Source organism: Urocitellus parryii, chromosome 13 (assembly GCF_045843805.1).
Source record: "Urocitellus parryii isolate mUroPar1 chromosome 13, mUroPar1.hap1, whole genome shotgun sequence".
Classification (NCBI taxonomy): Eukaryota; Metazoa; Chordata; class Mammalia; order Rodentia; family Sciuridae; genus Urocitellus; species Urocitellus parryii.
Window position 1 is genome coordinate 7,936,986 of NC_135543.1, and position 14,832 is coordinate 7,951,817.

Here is a 14,832-nt window from a genome sequence, read left to right on the forward strand (position 1 = left end):
TTTTGATAAGCATAGAACTAAGTAAACAATAAGTTTTAACTTTTTGACCATCTATCTGCACATACACACACACACACACACTCACACAACATTTATATGTATACTCATCTCTCAGTATTTGTGGGGAATTTGTTCAGCTTCCCCACTCCTGTTGATTCCAAAATCAAGGAATACACAAATCCCTCATATAAAATTGCATATTATTTGCACATAACCTACATAGATTCTCCTATATAACTTAATTAAGCTTCAGATTACTTATAGCTAATGTGATGTGAATGGTACATACATAATTATCATATCATATTATTTAGGGAATAGCTATAGAAAAATCTGTGCATATTTAGTACAAACACAATTTTCCAAGTAGTTTTGATCCATGGTCTGATTTCAAGTGGTGAGGAACCTGTGGATGTGGGAAGTTGACTGTATGTGAGAGTGTATGTACATAGCTATGTTATATATATTTGAAGACACAAATGTACATATGTGTAGATTTATATATAGTACTTTATCATCAATAGCATCTAATGCTATAAGAATTTAGTTAGCATTTATAACTGTATTTAACATTGCAGGAAGTGAATTAGACAGAAAAACATCAATAATAAAAGTCACAGGCAAGAAAGAACAAATTGAAGCATTAGTATGTATGGAAATGGGCACATGCTATCTTGTTTGTAACATTATCCCAAAAAGAAGATCAGGAGGAGGACTTTGAAATTGCAGAAAGTCAGTTTTTATTTGTTTTATGTAATCTATAATTCCATTTTTTATAATTATTGAGTTTGATAATCATAAGTCTGTTTGCAAAACAAAAGTATATTCTCTGTAATTTTTTCAACTTAGTCTGTCAAATACTAAAAAAAGAATGCTAAATTTCCTATGAAATGTTGTGTTTTCCTCAATTTATCAGTGTATTTCCACTGAATAATTATCATAGTAATGGTACTCAATATTTTGTAAATGCAATAGCTAAGATATTTAACTTGCTGCAGTGCATTCCTTTCTTGTCATTGCAAACCTTCACATATAAAGTAATAAATCACACACACTAGCACATGCATGCACATACACCAACATTACACTGGCTAGGAATTTCAGAGGCCTGCACTGGAGCTCCTGCTGTACTTGATTCCATTATGCATTAACCCCGTGTGAAAACGTAAAATGAAAAGAAATATTTTTTAAGCCTGTTGATTCCATGATGTGAATTCAACTTTCGTTTCAGGATTCTGGTCAAAACGGCTGGCATCATTGCTTTCGCAGAACACTTAGAGACAAGGTTTGTCATTTGGGTATGGATGATTATTATAACCATGAATATAAGATCATCTGTTAGCACCAGTGTGTGCCAGGTCTCTGCATGACCCGATCTGGAGGAACTTCAGAACATGATTTTGGCCCCAAGTGGAAGAGCTGATACGTGTAGTAATTTTTTTTTTTCTACTGTGTTTAGAATAGACACATCACTACCCCTAGAAATGACCCCTGCTGGTAGTTAGAATATTCAGGATTTTGAGCTTTCTCTTTACATTAGACCCAATATATATTTTTCTCACAATTTTCCCCAAACCCTGAAGAGTTGATATTAGCATGGATATTAGGTACAGATAAGAAAGCTGGTGATTGGAGGAAGTAACAGCCCCATCCTTGGTCAACTTAAGAGAGACCTGTAGCCAGTGCTGACTCCACCTGCTTGATTTCTTGAGTTGTTGGGTCTCTGCAGTGGACCTAATGTGAGAATTCTCTTTGACAAGGGTAGCAGTTTTGACTTGCTTGAGCAGTGATCAATGCTTTCATTGTATCATGCAAACTTTAACTGCACATGAGGGTTACTGCTGAAGAGAAAATACACATTTCCACTCAGAATTTCCAATGCTCCGCTATACTCACAATTATTAAGTAGTGTTCTAAGTAATGGGAAATGTACAGATGTATTTCACGTATTTGAAAACTTTTGATCTTCATTTTGGAAGCTGGTACCTCTGATATCAATCAGGATGTGATAGTATTGAAGTAGTTAAAATGAACAATTCATGACCCCAAATTTCACTCATATCATATAATACATTATATTCAAAGAAAAATTATGTGCTACCGTTTTAGGAGCTTGTTGTTACTTGTCACCTATTTTTCCAAAACCTTTAGTGACCTGGATTTGTGACCTCATTCAGGGTTGCTGTTCAGGCACCTGGAGCAGCCCTCTTGCTGTGTCACATTGGAGTTAGAGTTCTGTCACATACCTCAAAAATTAGTTTTAATCTGCACCTTATTTATATTTGTTTCTCTCTTGTAACAATCTCTTCTAAGATTATCATGTGAAATTCTAAAGTTTCTGAAGATTAATACACTGGAGAGAAAGACAAAGTCTAACTTTTGAATGTCTAAATGATTAAGTAATTGATTCAAGTAATATTAATGTCAAATTTTACTCCAACATAGTATATCGAAGTAATATTTAAAAGTCAGACAATATTGTCAAATGATAATTTTACCTGAACAAAGTAGAGTCTCAAAACAATGAATATTTCATGTTGCTTTGGAACACAAAAGTGATAGACTTTATATAAAGTTATATATTATATAAAATATCTTGCAGTGGCAAACAATATCATAAAACCATTTCTAATCTTGCCCAGGGGTCTTTTCCAAATATTTTTATTCAATGATATCAGAGTTTATTAGAGTAAGTATTATGGATTTTGCATTTTTTTGTGGTCTCATATCAAAAATCAACAGCATAAACGGATAGACAGGTGGGGGAAACATGGCAGGCACCAGGGGTTCAGGATCCTCTACCTTCAGCCTCAGGCACCCTGACAGAGGCGTCCCAAGTGCTTGCTCGCCTGTGGGACTCACTCACACTGAGCATGCTCATGGTCTCTCCAGGCAGATGCTGCTTCTCTAGTTTCCAGAATCATGTGGGTTTCAGTTGTCGATCAACAGTGTGATGCTGTCATCTCTTCAATTTAATACATCTCATAAAAAAATAAAATCTAAGTTTTGAAAAGTTGTCAAACTTGAGAATATAGATGCAAGTTTCTCGAATTATAATTTTCACCTGAAAACTGGATTTTTATATTTTTCAATGAACATGTGAATTGTTTTCTTGACAGGGGCTTGCTCAGTTCTCTTTTCATGGATGCTTTCAATTACACAGGACAGCGGTCCCCATGAAGCCATCGTCACATGCACTTTACAATTTGCTCAGTCTCCTCCCAGCACTTTCCCTCTCCCTCCCCTCCTCACCCCCCATCCCTGGGTTCACTCTATGATGCCCCCTCTATGGTTATTTTAATTAGTGCATTATAACTGCACACATGAGTGGAATCCTTCACAATGGTATCCAGTATTGCACATGGACACGGCATAATTTGGAAATTACACTCCCCAGAACTTCCCCACGCCCTCCCCTCCTCCCTCCTTTTTCATCCTCTGCTTGGTTTAGTTTGAGAAAATATCCCACACAAGTCTCAAGGATGAGTGGCATAGTTTGCTGTCAGTCAGTGACTTTTTCAATCAGTGGAAGTTCTGTCTGTTTCTCTTTTGAAGAAGCAGCTATTGGGCTGGACCCCCACGGCACACCTTGCTCCTTCCTGAGATGACTGCAGTCCTGTGCTCTGAGTTCTTGCTATTCTGGAAAATGCAATATTTAAGAGCCACATTGTGGTCCAGGTAGAATAAAATTAATATTTTTATGAAGTAAAGTTTTTATTTGTTTTTACTTATGTAGGCAGCTGCCTGTCAAAAATTCAGTGACTGCTGTTGTCACTCAGCACTGCTGCCTTGACCAGTTCTGTGTACTACTGCTTTCACAGCTAGACAGGGAGAGCAAGAGCAAGCCTGCCACGGCAGGGCGGTTCTTCACAGCCACGCTGAGCTCCACGCCTCTGCACAGTGCTCTCCCGGGCCCAGGGCTGTCTTTTGGTCACAGCCTTGTTGGTTCTGCTCCTACAACATTCTCTACTCACGCCTTCCTCTCCACAACCTCGTGACTCACTCCCTGTCATCATGCCCACACCAGCCCCACTCCCCAGGACCTTGTCACACTGCTCCCAGCTATCTTCCTCACCGACACACAGCCATTCCCCTCAAAGACTCACGGCCATGCGCTCATGCCTCAGAACCGAAGGCCTCACTCTTCAGCAAGAACTGGAGGACTTCCAACCATCCAGTTCCTGCCTGAACATCTGAGCTCATCTGCTTCCACGTCAGCCCTTAATGCAAGACAACGTCCAACCATAGGCAGACTCTCCCAGTGTTCCTGAATAAAAAGCTCACCACTTAGTGGTGATGGAGGCTTTTGTACAATAATCTGTTTGGGACACCCTGTGCCTCCCTCTTCCTGTCAAACTCACTCAGATGGACAAGTGCTCCTGAGTGAGCCATGTGACGTTAGTGACTTGTTCTTGTTTGGGCTCTTTCTCATGACCTTGGCAATTTGATCTGACCTCAGATGTCCTCTTGGCTGATTACACAATCTATCTGGGTTCTTGTATTAGGCTCAGTATGTCCAGATAGTTATTCTTTTAAGGCAGGATTTACTTATTTCTTCATTTATTTGGATATCTGACCATATGCTTTTCAAGGTGAAAAGCACTAGGCATTTGTAAACTGATTATTTCTTTCAAAACACGTGGAAGAAAAGACTGATTTGTTCTCTGGGCTGTGTGCTCTGACAGGGAGGGTGTACTTAGATATCTGGGAGTTATAAATAAATAGAGCACATCACGGGGAGAAACTGTTTTTCTTATAGTTCAAAACAATTAAGTCTCTTGTTCTGCCATTACTGCTAGTTAACTGGGGGAAGTCACATGGGCTGAGGCAAATGGCAACTGGGCTCAAGGTTTCCAGAGTGCTCTTATTTGAACACTTAGCAACATTTAGCATAAGTAAATTGAGATCCATTTTACAGTTTAAAAATCATGCCATTGATGTTCTGCATTTTCCCCTTAGCCTAAGTACCAATTAAACTAAATGTTACTACTTAATGTAGATCTTACTATGGCAAAATTATATTTACACTATTTACTACACACATAAATAGGTGAGATGGCATCGTTATTGAAATTATTATTAGTTTTAGAGTATCTCTAAACAATTTACTTCATGACAGTTGAGACCAAATTACCACCTATTTAAGTGCTCAATTTCTTTTTTAAACCTAATTATCTTTTGAAAAGTGAAAAGAAATGAACTTTTAATTATTTTCAAGAGATTTAAATGAATTAGAACACAAATTGTACTCCTCTTTCTCATTAATCTTGGTAATAATTCTTATTAATTCTGGTATTTTACTAATATTCTATGGTTGTTTTAATTAAGAAAGGGTTTTTTTAGGATAAAATGGCACGTTTCAGGAGAAAGTTTAATAAAACTTTAATAGCGTAGAGAATATTGATTTTTCAGTAAGAAAAGATGATAATTTTACTGATTTTTTATTATTACAATTATTATCACACTTAATACACACATGTCTCTCTATTCTTGATTGCTAAGCTTTCATAAGAATAATTTAAATATTTGTGTTATCTACTACAGCATATGCTTCAATAGCTGATGTCAAAATTTGCATAAAAATTTTATTATTGCTTCCTTTAAGTTAAATTTACATTGGTTTTCCAGTAGCAGCCTCGTTATATTTTCCCTTGTTGCTGATAAAAATGAACATGTGCTGTTGAAAAATCAATATAATTTATTCTTAAAGCAACCTGTGACAGAGCTCATGTGCTCTGACACAGTCTTCCCGTGGGTCACTGTTTAACTATCTCAATGTGTTCATTATAAATAATTACAAGTCTTCCATATCTTTGACAGATATAAAGGCTGTCCCATGTTAAGCCACAGAATGAAACGTATCATCTAGAAATGAATACTTATTGGTACAGTTATATTAGAATTGGAGTTAGCTATAATTGGCCCTCTACCCACAAGTTTTGAACCTCAGAATTCAAGCAATCACAGATCAAAATTGTGCAAAAAAATATAATTAGTGGTCACTGAACACACGAGGACTTCGTTGTTTGCCACTGTTTCCCAAATCATACAGCACAACCACGTTTACATGGCATTTCTGTTGTATTAGGTATCATATCATGTAGGGGATGTGCGCAGGTTCACAATGTCACCCTCTCTGCACACTTTGTTACCTTCAGCAGAGCCAGTCTTCCACAAATGCTGAGGGACACCTGTGACGGTGGCTGTTGGCTGCCTACTCAGCTTCCAGTTCCAAATTGTTAGCAGGACCTGATATTGTTCATATGTCCGCCCCTCCATCATGCCTGGTGGGAATCTCAGACTCGGTCTAGGTGGAACTCACTAGTCACTAATGAATGAAGTGTTCTGGTGAAAGGACTAGTGGCTCTTGACAAGTGTCTTCCTCTGGTGGAGCTGTCCTGTCAGAATGTCATAAGTCAGAAATGCTCCAGCTGGCCTGCTCCTAGGCTGAGAAGACCAGGCAGTTCCAAGGAAGGCAGAGTAGGGACCACACACATAAACAAGAAGTCCTCAATTTTAATTGTTGATAAGAGTTACTGGATCAAATAAGCCTGAGACCAGCTTCCTCCCTGAACATACTATAATTCATGATAGTCCACTTTTACTTGCAGCCAAAAGATTCTAATTGATAGAGCAAACTGAGAGCTGACCTTTCCTTGATTTACAGATAGTAAAATGGGCTGTCCCAATTTGAGGGACTGTGACACAAAGTCATGGTCAGGAGAAGGACCATGTTTTCCACTTCTCAAACTAGTGCACTATCCATTTCTCCAAGAGCCTTTGCCCTGAATGCCATGAGTTGTATTAACAGCAAATTACAGCTTAATAAGAAATGACCAGAGGAAGGAAAATCAACTACAAAAAAGACCCAGGTTGTAAGGTGGAAGGAAGTCTGGGATAACCTCAGTGCATCATTACTCCTACATTATTTTGAGATTGTTCATTATAAAACAGAAAGATAATATATATTCAGGTCTGAGAAATGAATAAAATTAGTACATAGGAAAATGTGCACTAAGGGGATCTCTGGCTAGGTAGAAACTTGGCATGTGTAAGATGCATCACTCGCTATGCTACTGTTCTCAGTTTGAGAGCTACCGCTTTACTACACAGATACTGATAGAAAACTATTCAGCTACTAGGACTTTACCTAGTGTAGTACAAAATTAGGTCTCTTAATTATTGTTCTGATTAAATAGTGGCCCTCAAAGAGCTATGTCCAAGTCCCAAGTCTCAGAACCAATGACTGTGCCCTTATTTGGGAAAGGGATTTTCACAACTAAGTCCTGAATCTTGAGAGGAGATCACCCTGAATTCAGCGTGGGTCCTAAACCCAATGGCTGATGTCTTTATAAGGGAACGAGGGAGATTGGAGATAAGACTCAGTGGAGACAGAGCCCAGGTGATCAAGGCAAAATCAGAAGTGATGCTGCCACAAACCCAGGAGCCCCTGAGCCCCCGCTGCTGGGCAGGCAGCACCCGACCCCCCTGAGGCTCCGGAGGGAGTGACTCCTGCCAACACTGTGATTCATGACTTCTGGTCTCCCAAGCCGTGAGAGAATAAATTTACTTGGTGTTAAGCTACCAAGTTTGTGACAATTTGTTAGGCCAGCCCTAGGAAACTAATAGCGTTACACCACATTACTTGAAGATGAATAGCACAATTTATGTTATAAAGTTTCTATTCTTAAATCAAAATGAAAGGCAACAGGAAAATTTTGTATATAGCCCTATTTACCTTATAATTTATTGAAAATTCAGGAGTATATCTCTATTTTGTGTCACCCGAGGGCATTACATATATTTTTACTTTAATTTTGATTAATAAAAAGTCCACACAGCTCTCCCAGGTGGTTACCCAGAGCCTGGGAAAATGATTGATAGACAGCCACACAGAAGGTGATGGTCCCACAGGCAACACCTCCCTATTAATGAGCTTGGTCACAACTGGAGTCCCCAGGGAAAAGCAAGCATAAGGTGACAAAGCAGAGGTCTCTCTTTGGAAAATAAATCTAGTAATGTTTGAGGGGGTCACCAGCAAGGCTGACCTGGGACTGCGCTGGGGAGCTCTCTCAACCAGGGAGCTAGGCACTGGGGGGAGGAAATCCTCCTACAGGAGAGGCCATCCAAAGCTGGGAGGAGAAGTGATGCTCCATGATCTCATCCTCGTTTTCTTCATTGCCTTGTTATCACCACAAAAAGCTTGTCTTGGTTGCTTTTGACACTTTAATAAGAGCAAAAAAGATCTACTCTAAAGGACTTGCCATCATCCTGCAATGCCAGGCCAAGAGCAATGGAGAAGATCCTCTGGGGCACCACCATCTCCTGGAGGGGAATCTAGGAGCCTCCAGGTACACCCTCTACAAAGAGGTTAAGTCTGTCATTGTAAAAACAAGAACAAAAGCAAAAGGAAAGGGATCCAGGCAAGGAAGGATGGAAGGGAGGGGAGGAGGGAATCCCTCTTCCATGGTCTATTATCATAGACTTGATGATTTTCACAGTGACTCTCAAGAAAATTCTTAGTCAATATTTTTGCAAGTCATCACACTGGTTATAATTTTTGTAACTCTGTTTCTTGTTGGCATTTCTGGAATTGAAACACAGGAATGGGTACCTGTTGAGAAGCTCAGTGTTGACTGCAGACTTTTTGACATCTGGGAAGAGCTATCATGAAGGATTGCTGACCTACCATTAAATAGCAGACAGAAGTGTTATAGAAATAAGATCAAGAACTGGTGGTGTGAAGCAAAACTGCCAACTCTCAAGATTCTTGCAGTAAAAATGATTCTTCAGCTGTTCAAAAAGACACAGGACTATATTTAAATACAAACTTTGCTGACACACATGAACTTTAAAGGTGTCACAAGCTGAATTCCAAATGGAAAAAAAGAATAGAAAAATACAGAGAAAATGCTTACAGGTTAAGACATTGTGTCTACCTTCGAATGGTGCCCAGGCTCACATCTTGGCTGCATAGACAATAATCAAACTTGATTCTTAATCAAGATAACATAGATGCTAAAAGTAGTGCAATGTGTCCCTAATCCCCAACCCATGTGGTTTTGGAAGCATATTGACTTTTGTCTTGTAAATTTTGTAGCAAATGGAAAAACCAAAGGACAGATTATAATGTGATCGCAGTGACAAAAGTCTCTGAAAGTTCACACGAAAGTTAAGTAATAAATTTATCCCTCTCATAAGAAAGAAATGGAGGTTTTTCAAAATATAATAATAGGGTCAAGCTATTTTATATTATTTTATTTTTTTATACACATATCTGCTATCAACAGTAATCACAATAGAATTTTTTTCTAACATATTTGGAGTATTTATGAGCATTGAAAATACACTTGATTAAAAAAGCCTTAGTAAACTTAAAAGAATAAAATTATACAAATTACATTCTATGGCATTAACACAATATAATTAAAATTTATAATGTATACAATTAAATGTCCCATACATATAAAAGTAAATAACATATTTCTAAATATGAGTTACAACATATGATTTAAAAAGGAAATTTCAAGTTAAGTGACAAAATATTTGGATTTTAATGAAAATAAAAGCAAAACATGTTAAAATTTGAGAGACACCGATAAAATTTTGCATAAAGAAATATGTAGCCTTAAAATATTTTTCATGGGGGCTGTGATTGTGGCTCAGAGGAAGAGCACTTGCCTTGCATGTGTGAGGCACTGGGTTCGATCCACAGCACCACATAAAAATAAAATAAAGATATCATGTCCACCTAAATTAAAAAAAATAAATATTTAAAAATACTTTTCATGAACAATAAGAGGGAAAAAAAGACGAGGGCAAAGAACCCTGGCACTCAGACGCAGAAATAAAACACCATGGAGCATTTCTATAAGACAAACTAATGAAGTCAGAAATCAATGAAATGAAGAAACTAGCATGAAATTTAACAAAACCAAGAGCTCCCTGTGAAAGAGTGAATAAAAGAGACCTCTGGCAAGCTAAGTGAGACAAAGGAAAAGTGAATCGAGGGTACAAAGAGGAAAATGGACAAGATATAAATATGAATAGAAAGATTGTAAATAACTTAATGCTAATATTTTTATAGTGCAGGCAAAAAAAGATGTATCTAGGAAAATATAAAACCTCAAAATTGTCAACAGAAAAAAAGAGAATACTTGAAAACTTCAATAAGACAGTGTGCTCATCAACCAAAAGCTCATTTATGGGGGATTTCATAATAGAGTTTAACAAAATTTATAGTGACAGTGAACAATAATAGGTAGTCCCAGGAGTAAAAGTTTAGTCAAAAACTATGAATATGTTTCTCAAAATGGATATATTAGGGGACAAATATCACTTGATTTCTTTAGAAGACTGAAATAATAATATTGTTGATAAAGTTCAACACCCTGTATGAGAAAACTATTTCTATATCAAGAAAAGAAAATAATTTCCTTTAGTTAACAGGGTATATACCAAAATTTATTCTAGTTCCCACAGAAGCAGCAGACACCATCCATTTACTACTGGAGCCTTGGCTGAGCTGCTATCAGAGTCTCCACAAAACATAGGTCCTGGGAGCGAAGACCAGGAAAGGAAGGAGGTGCCATTATCTGTATTTTCAGGTATTACGATCACTAACATAGAAACAGTCACTAGCAAAACTGTTAGAAACAACAAAAACACCTAGCAATATTATCAGATACACAGTTTGAAAAGTAACTTCTCCATGCCAGCAGTTCTTAGTGAGAAAATAAAATACAAATGCATTCATAATAACAAGGGAAATTATGAGATGCCTAAGGATTTCCTTGAGGAGTATTTTAACCTTAAAAGAAGCAGAATAAAAGGTTCTTTGGTAAGTTGCTAAATAATTTTATAAAAGGAGAATTAACCAAATGTTCTGGGCTCTTGTCTTACTAAATGTTATATGCATAGTATGGTGCCCTGGTGAAGTGAGCCAAATGGTGTGTTCATGGTTCAAGAGCAACCAGTTTACATAATAGAGAATTCAAAGGTGAACATTCTGTCTATGTATTAAATGCATGTCACCATAATGATGAAGAGAAGGCTTAAGAAGACTTGTGAAAACTGCTTCTCTCTCTATAAAAGAAAATTCTTAAATAAACATACACATCTAGTACTACATAGATGGAAAGCAAACATATTAAAGGAAAACTATAATGCTAACTGAGTGATTGTGGGAGGATATATTTCTGGTGTACGAGGTGGGTAAGTACTTCTTAAAGGAAACGATCAGAGCGTGACCCAGGACAAATTTGGGTGCTTGCAATTTGCAGATTTCTGTTTACTGCAGGACTCCAATGTGGAATTGACAGGCAGATGACAGAAGTGAAAAACATAAAGTGTAAGACAGAAGTAAGACTAATGCTCCAAATAGACACGTCAAGCTCACAAAACTGCAAGGGGAAATGCAGGAATTGCAGTAAGAAAATGGACAAGCAGTATTATCAGGCAATTCCTGCACAAACGTAGCCAAAAGCAAACCTGTATAAGGAAGACAGTCCAAAATAACTGAGAACAGGATTACTTTACATCCATATATTTCAGAAGACTAATAAGTGATGGAGTACATTGAGAAGCATGTGGGAATACAGGGGCCATCAGGCATCAGAGGAGGTGTGGAGCTGCCATTCTGGTCAGCCATCTATCACACATTTAAATTAAGGAGTCACATGTGTTTAGTACAATGTTCTGCTCTCACTCCTTTTGTGTGACCTCAGAAGTTCCTCACAGGGCTGAGTCTTAGCTCTGTGGTTGAATGCTTGCCTCGCATGCCTGAGGCACTGGGTTCCATCCTCAGCACCACATAAAAAAATAAGTAAAGCAAAGATATTGTGTACATCTACAACTAAAAAAATAAATAGATAAATAAAATAAAGTTCCTCACACTGGGTCATAAGGATATAGGAAAAAAATCAGAATTACAGAATTATTTGAGGTAATGGGAAGTTGCTACCAATCTAGTTTCTTTCACTATGAAAACATGAAAGTAAAGTAGAGTAGATGCAAACTACGGGGATTCATGCAGCCTTTGGAAGCCAATGACAAAAAAGAACACAGAAATGCAAACAGGTCTCAGCCTTCACACGGTGTGAATGAGAATAAGACTATTACACGGTGGTATTCATGTGTGCAGTGAAGGTACAAGAAATCAACGGTAAGTGTTTATACGAATCACACAAATAGAAAGATGGCAGTCAACCTCGCTGTGATGGTGGCCACAGTTGAGGAGGATGAGTGGATCTGGGAATGGGAATAAAACAGATTACAGACAATCCCACACTTTCAGGAATTATGGAAACCAGTGATGACAGCACCCACTGAGTGAGTAACATGATCATTGCAACCTTCGCAGGTGAGCTGTGTAGCACTGGGAAAAGAGAGAAAGGAAGGAAGGAGAGAAAGCAGGGAGAGAGGGAGCGTAGGAGGGAGAGAGGGAAGGAGGTTCACCTCCTAAAGAAAAGCCAACTGAAATTCCAGCAAGTCAACCTGTTGACAGGCACATGCTCCCTGCAGTCTGCACGCGGTCTGAGTCAGTCTTCAGCCCAGCCGCCCACAGCGCGGCACATGATACCTCTTCACATAACTAAGGGCGCTGTCGTATTTCTGTGGTGAGGAATACGGAGTGGCAATGAGTGCTGGTGTGATCATTAATAATATCAATACTAAAGGTTACCCCAAAGCTGAGACTGCGGTTAATCTCATAAGTTTATGAGACCAACTCCAGCTGTGATGTAGGAGTAAACTGAATAACATCTAGCTAATGTTCAGCTCCACATTTACAGACTCACACCATCTTCAAGATTATGCACGTTTTTGCTTAGAAATTCATAAAGCTTCAAATAACACAGAACCCAATTAGGACAAAGAACCACATGTCAAGGGTCAGGGCAGACCCTGGTGGACAGTCATCAAGAAAAGGGGACTCAGTCCTGCAGCTGCAGGGGGCTAACCCCACCGGCAACAGAAGGGGCTTTGAAGAGTCTTCTTTAGGGCCAGATGACAAGTTAGTCCACCTGATTCCCTGACTTCAGCCTGTGAAACCCAGAGACATGCTGGCCCAGGCTTTGGACTCACAGAACTGCGAGTTCACAAGTGGGTACTGTTTGACCCAGTGCCTTTGTTGCAGTTGGTTACTCAGCAGTGGAAAACCAGACCTGTGCCCCAGAGATCCTCAGCATTTGAACTGCATAAAATATGTGAATCTTGGGGAGAGTGATGGGACTGATCAGATCAGTTTACTTGCAAGATGGAACTGGGATAAGACAGGGGAAAGGTCACGTTTTGGCCCACATCAGAGAGTTGGTGGACTCAGCTCAGAGACTAGAATATTGTGTAGGAGGACAATCTCTCTGAACCTTTCTGAAGCCATAAGATTAAAGGAGGATTCCAATCTTTCAAAAATCAGGTTGAATTTTAATCCTGTAGTGTACTTGGTATCTAAATATGATTAACTGCATTCAAAGAAATTAAAAAGGAGAACTTGGGAAAATAGTTTATTTTTATGCAAATAATTGCAATATCTCTGTGAGTTTGTGTGTGCATATCTGCCTGTCTCAATAAATAAATAAATAAATAAATAACAAAGCCAAGCCAAATGCCTTGCTTCCCTCAGTGTTTTGTGGCAGGGATTTCTCTATTTCCTCTAGAGGTCAAATTATGTCTGATAATATTTCTAAGTTAAGTACAAAAAAAAGGAATATTTGCCATTAAAAGAAGTGATTGCACTGAGTCTCAAAGGCTGCAGTTCCCCAAATCAATGACCTACTTTCTAATCAATACAGTCGTTCAGTGGTGGCGCCTGGTCTACAAGATACAATTGTTCAATGGCCAATTAAAACTTTCCTACTGTTTATTTTAAAATAAGACTATTAGATTTAGAAAGCTTTAAAATACCATATCAATTTGAAATAAATATGAGGCATCAGTATTATTTATAAAGTAAAGATGCAAGATAGATATTTATAGTGAAGTACAAAGTATTATTCACAAATAAGTTCTCAGTGCAGCATTTTCAAATTATAGGCTATACATGAACAGGTGTTCATTACCTGGGCTATAATATATAACTTTCGGCTAATGGGGAAAAAAAAGTTTATTCTCAGGAACATGATGCTATAAGCGTTTCTCCCTTACATCCATCAGCTATTGCAGTGTTAGACTTTATAGATGGATCAAAAATATTTTTAAAAACCAAAAATGTACTGAGGATATTCTGAAATTAATTCAAGGCAGTGCATCTAAATCTGTGAAATGAATGTTAAAATGCTCCAGAAATGATGGAAATAATGTCAAAACAGAGTTGTGGTACTGAATATTCTTTCATATTGTCTGACTTACCACATAAAATGACTTTTGAAAATTATTTTACTTCATCCTCCAAATTTGTCTCAAAATTTATCAGAAGTCAGTATGAAATATTTCCCTGTTTTAAAAACTGCAAAATGTGAAGCAGAAGTGACTATTATGAACATATTGTCTTATATTATACATGGTATTTTGCATGTAAAATACATGATGTGTACAATTGGTGTACAATTATTATTTAGAGATAGGAAAATATATTGTTTAAATTATACCAATTTTAAAATATAGTACCACTGTAAATAGTTATCTTGAAAATGACATGAAAGTAAATAATGTTAAAAAGTGCAATAAATAGAGTATTTTTTCTCATAAAAGACAATATTTATTTACATGGGCAAAACCCAGCTCCTAGCGATCATACAGGCATTTTCTAAGAGTCTGATTCTCATCTTCTGTAAAGTGAGGTTTTTTTTTTTTTTTTTAAACCTGCTTACTGGATGGTCTATTTTCCAAGGCATC

At 37.7% G+C, this 14,832-nt stretch overlaps 1 protein-coding gene across 1 annotated transcript in view; it reads right to left on the reverse strand.

Annotated features, from left to right (window-relative positions):
* Dok6 (docking protein 6) overlaps positions 1–14,832 on the reverse strand; it is a 366,478-nt gene that overhangs the window by 210,098 nt on the left and 141,548 nt on the right. The window lies entirely within an intron of this gene.